Source organism: Teleopsis dalmanni, chromosome 1 (genome assembly GCF_002237135.1).
Source record: "Teleopsis dalmanni isolate 2A chromosome 1, ASM223713v2, whole genome shotgun sequence".
Classification (NCBI taxonomy): domain Eukaryota; kingdom Metazoa; phylum Arthropoda; class Insecta; order Diptera; family Diopsidae; genus Teleopsis; species Teleopsis dalmanni.
Window position 1 is genome coordinate 226,878,751 of NC_051846.1, and position 5,981 is coordinate 226,884,731.

The following is a 5,981-nucleotide window of genomic DNA, read 5'->3' on the forward strand; positions in this document are numbered from 1 at the left end:
TCAGAAGTACAAAACAATGTTCAACCCTTACACGAAATCTGCTATGGCATAAGTTAAAAGTTTTACGTTTGGAGTAGTCAAGCTGTTGGGAGTTTGACCGAAACGGAGTTATAAGAGTTTTAAGTAATGGATAAGCAGAATCGCCTACTAACCATTGTTCTGAAGAAAATAAGGAATTTTCTTGGATGCAGATAGCGCTTGTACGAAACATGCGAGCATCATGTGCACTTCCAAAGTGACCAACTGCGACATGTCGAATCTTCAGCTGATAGTCACATACGACGTGTGCTTTTATTAATATACACTCTATTTTTTGAAAAATAGGATGTATGGTTAACCACTGGTGCTTCGGCAAGTTTTATTTCAGTACCGTCAATATATCCAATATGGAGCGAAGGACTCTTCGGATTATCTTATAAATTGTTTCCCCATATCCAACACCAAATAATGTAGCGACTTTACGAATAGCCGCATTTTCGCCTGATGAACCCAAACGATATAAAACAATGGCAAGTTGGAGATCGAGCGGGAATCGTTGAATTGAATGTGAATTAATGAACTCCATACTAGTGTTTATTAGTAAGAGTATTAAGGAAAATTTGTTTGCTCTAAGCATCTGACGAAAACGGCCTTCATCAAATTCTTGAAGAATGGTAGATCTCCATTGAATAAATTTTGGTACGGGTTAGTGACTTCCGTGATGGTTTACTGACGTAAACAAAATGTCTTCATTTAATTGCTCCATAACTTCCCAGTAATTTGCATCATCTAACAAATAGAAACTATACAGCAGTGAATATTAAAAGCAATATTTTCAATTAAAAAATTTATACATTTTTGTATTTCACTTGTTCGCGTCATTGTTATACTTTTATTTTTCCTTGCTCAATGTGATATGGCTGCAAAAACAGCTGATTAATTTTGATGATGCAATTCTGCAACAAAGGTGTTCTCGCAGTCTTGCAGTTTTTTTTATAGCATTCTTGCATTTCGTGCTCCTTGCAATAAGTTTAAAAGAGAGTGAATACCCCTTATGTAAACAGTGTATTTTGTACCAAATTTTCTTTGTTCCTTCCTTTGGTTTTCCATTAGTAATAATTGTATCACTAATTTTTTAATTTATTGAAATAATACTAATTTACGTACGAAAATTATTTTTAATAAATTAAACATTTTTTTTAGTAAACTTTATTCAGTTAATAAATTTCTAGACCATATGATGAAAGTATAAAAAGAATTTTATAAACACAGATTTAATTTAATAGTAATTAAAATTTTTAATTTTATATTATCAGATATATTAAAAGTCTCCACTTTTCTTTAATAAATCTGGCAACCTTTGTTTTAAAATTTCTACAAGGAATGGCAGAATATTTGCTCCACAGAATTCTAAAAATATCAGTCGTGTTTGGTTCGGCAAGTTGGAAGGTTGTAGTTTTGCGTGATATGTAATGTGTAATATGTCAGTGCTGACGACGTGAATTTTTAATTATTTTTAAACAAGGTGAAGACAAGAAAGTAAGTGAAGCATGTTTTGAAAGATAAAGCTGATTAAATATATTTGTTTGAAATAAATATTACTAATAATGTACAATTAAATATAAATGTTTTGAACTGAATAAATGATATTGTATTTAAATTAAAAATAACTAAATATTTGCTTCGTAGTTCTTTCCCTAAAATAAAAATACATACACTATCATAAATTATATAAGTTGTACTTGATTTAATTTCCATTTTTATTAGTTTTTAATTTTTTTTTTCTTTTTCTCTGTTTATTAACCATTAATTTTGAATGTGAACCAATGAAAAATAAGAATTTACTGTAGGGAAGTTTAATGTGTAGTCAGAAATGGCTTCATGCACACATACACACTCAGATGCATGACGCCACACGAAACGGTTAGTTTTTGTCTTGCATTGCATACTGTATTCGTATTGTTTCTAATTTGAATTTATTTTATTATTTGCTTTACATTTATCCGTAAAGATTGTCGATAAGAATGGTGAAGCGTTTAAATTTTAGTCGCATTTCCTGTAGAAATCCGTACCTTTCGCCATAAATTGTATGTAAAAAATTATCTTTTAACCATATTTGATTTGGTTTTCTTATTTCGTATTAGTAATAATTATATTATTAATTTTGTAAAGAATTATAATAATACTAATATTTATAAGAATGTTTTTAACATTTATTTTTGCTAAACTTTAAACAGTTCATAAGTTTTTACCACATTTGAAAGTAAAAATAAATTTTGATTAATGAAAATAATAGTTATTTATTAATATAAATTAAAATTAAATATAATTTAATGATAATTATATAATAATAATGATACAATCGGATATATATCAAAAGTTTTTATTAAATCTGGCAAAAGTTTTTTTATTAAATATTCAAATTTGTTTTTATTAAATCTGGCACCCTTTGTTTTAATGTTTCTGCAATGAATGCCAGAATATTTGCGAAATATCAATACCAGTTGTGTTTGATTCGGCGGAGTGTATTGGTTAAGATTTTCTTGTTGAGTGGTAGTGGTGATCATTGTGAATTTTTAAATTATGTTTGAACAAGGTAAAGACACATAAATGTAGTGTAGCTTGTTTTATTAAAGGTGAACGGTAGTTAAATATTTTTATTTGTTTGAAATAAATATTACCATTAAATTAGTAATACCCAAGTAAACTGATTTTGAAGTAAATAAACGTTTTTGTATTTAAAATAAGAACAATTTAAATATGTGCTTCGTATTTTTTTTTAATTGGAAATACACCATAACATTTTCTTCAAGTTATACGTCTTTTAATTTCCATTTTGTTTTCCTTTTTTGTGTTTCTTTATGAACCATTAAATTTCTATGTGAACCAATCAAAAATAAGATTTTACAAATGGCAATTTAATGCGTAGTACGCAAATGGCTGCATGCACACATACACACTCACACGCATAAACCCTTACCAAACGGTATATTTTTGTCTTGCTCTGCGTAGTCTTTATGCATTGCATCTAACTTGAATTTATTGTGTTATGTGCCTCACACTTATCCGTAACATAGTAACATTTTTCAATATCAATTCCGAATAAATGATTTGTTTTCAGTGAGTTTGTTTTTATATATGTATATTTTTAAATGAATATTTCTTTTTAACAATATGTGTATATTTTTATAGGAAATAAATATATTTAAATAAGTATAAGTATATTAAAATTGTAAACGCTGCCTCCTCTCCAATATTTTCTTTATTTTTTTTTATATATATATTGACATTCTGTTGCAAGAATGAAGAAAAAGAAAAGAAAAGAAAGCGATAAAACAACGAAGCAAATGAATGAGGAGCGATTGAAATAATTGTATTTCAGAGAAAAATGAAAATTAAATACCCACTCAAATATTTTTTCAAAACTTTATTGTTATTTAATGTTATTCTTATAATAAAATTAATATGATATTTTTCTATTTAAATTATTTCAGTTAAAATATGTTTAGAATTTTCCAAATCTGGTATAGTAAAAAAATGTTTAAAATTGGCGCTTGAGATGCTTCAACATAATTACATGTATTGCCACTGGAATACAGAAAATCCATACATTATGTGGGTCAAACAATATCACAGAGTCTCATCACCACCCAACCGATTCCAGTAGTACACAATCCAAATTAATTTCTGTGACCAGAGATTAAAAGGGTAAATAGTACTTTTTTATAAAATAATTTTAAATATAGTATTTAATTCCAATTTCATTCTTAGACCTTAAGCGAAAAGTTTTATTGTCATTAACAAATAGCATTAAACGTAATATATAAAGATAAAAGTGTTACCTTCTATAGCACATCTTCACTATGTTGATTTACATCGATAAATAATAAAAACTATTTATTTTCATCAGTGATTTCTTCTTTACAACGCAAATCGTGGTTCATTAATTAATCATCAACGGAGGCTGTTTATTTAGTCAGATGAAATGGACAAATCCGGTGATGAATGCGAGATACTTACATTGAGTTCCAGGGGACTTAATAGTAAAATATTTTTGGGATATGGTCTAGTCAAAGGTACATTAAAATTATAATATATCATATATATTTGTAACTGCCATTGCTGGTATTATGAATTATTCATTAAATGCTTAAGTAAATAATAGGTCATGGTGCGAGAACCTATGTGTTCATTTATGGAAAAAACTGCACTATACTATTTCTATTATAAAATACTAAGCTGTTCAACAAGTTCCGGAAACAAAAATATAAAAATAGATATTTAGTTGTACAAATGAATTTTTTTCCATATAATTTCTCTCAATTTCAATATACTTAATTTAGTGATCGTTCAATTTACTGGTCTTTTCTCTGTAAGTCCGGTAAATCCGGTTAATGGATACTTCTCTACGATAGTTGTAACTCCGATTAATATAAAACCGTTTTCAATAGTATATTATTTTTAAGAATGAAAGGACTCAGAAGGCTGAATGTAGTGGGCTGAATGTAGCAATCAGGCTGACTACCTTCCTTATTAAGATATAGTATAAAATAGTATTATTAATACAGTTTAAAATTCTTATTCAATTTTTTAAATTTTTTTGTTTAAAAGAAAAATATTTTTTTCTTGTGAAGCAGTGTAATTATTATCATTTAACTATATGTTAACAATTTAGAGTATATATAGTATATTTTATTAAAATTATTGCCGAGAAGATTTACTAATATGAATAAACTTGTTCCAACAGAGTTACACAAAAAATGTACGTCGTGAATTCATCGAAATAAATGAAATTATAAATGCGTATACTGAAGTGTCAGTTCGACCAAATTTCATCTTGAGATGTTTCAATCTTTCAGCAAAAGATAACACGTAAGACGTTTACTTGATCAGATAACGTCTCAAATGCGTAAAGCTTTCATATTGAAACTCCAACTGACGAATAACAAAATAATACTGGAGATGAGCAAATATTTTTAATATTATGAATACTACATTTGGTGAACCGATATCCTGGATTAAAAATATATTTCATAACACTTTGGACTGAATGTGAGCAGAAGTTAGGAAGTTTTGATTATATAAATAGTAAGTATATTATTTTCACTATAATATGAGATAATGAAGATAATGAAAATGATTGTGAAGGTGGATTTGGATTATAAATACAGTTAGTTTGCAAACGGTAAAATAAGTAATCTAGTAAGTTAGGGTAACAAATTAATTATTTAAATGGTTACCACATTACGTCGTTCGCCAAAATTTACTCAGGTTTAAGATCGTTTCAGACCTTTGACCAAATCTAAATACTTTCAGAATAGTTGTTATAGCTAACTTAGATCTTCTAGAAGGTTAGTCTTTACTGACTTATTGATATTTTGACTTCAGAATAGTCAATGACAAATTGTTTTTATTTTAAATTTGTTTTTTAAAAAAGTTCTCAGAAACTCATTATTTTAGGTTATGTTTAAGGATGAAGCTGAGTCATGTTGCATTTGTAGCCTCTGATAATAAATTTCAGCTCTTCAGGTTTTAAACATTCCGCTCTCCTAGTAATTATGCTCTTTTATTTCCAGATGATTTTTATGAACGTATATTCCTTATTTAAAAGGAAATTAAACTTTAAATTTGTTTATCGACCTGTATTCTATAATGATTTTATTGTTGATTCATTAGCTGGCCACTTTTATAGGTCACTTTTATTTCAATAAAAATTAAAAAATCTAGTTGTCTATTGTCCATATTGCACTGAACAATATCTAACTAAAATGGAATCTGATATTATTAATTAATTTTTATTTTTTATTAGACCTGCTTCTGACTCTCAAAGAGAGTCGAAATATACAATTATTTAATAAATAGCAATTAAGGATTTATTATTATATTTTTTAATGTTTTTTAATTTTTATTGAAATAATAGTGACCTATATCCAGCTAATAAATAAACAATAAAAGCATTTTAAAAGGAAATTTTTAATAGTTGGAAAAGAGTTTCCCAAAAA

At 27.2% G+C, this 5,981-nt stretch overlaps 1 long non-coding RNA gene across 2 annotated transcripts; it reads left to right on the top strand.

Moving 5' to 3' along the window:
- Positions 1-1,417: 1,417 nt before the first annotated feature.
- Positions 1,418-5,063, top strand: LOC119667904. Of its 2 annotated transcripts, XR_005251438.1 has the most exons (5): positions 1,418-1,518; positions 3,474-3,687; positions 3,751-3,795; positions 3,890-4,055; positions 4,727-5,063. It is a non-coding gene; the product is annotated as an uncharacterized LOC119667904 (long non-coding RNA). The 2 variants fall into 2 exon arrangements; XR_005251439.1 differs by lacking the exon at positions 3,751-3,795.
- The last annotated feature ends 918 nt before the right edge of the window (positions 5,064-5,981 follow it).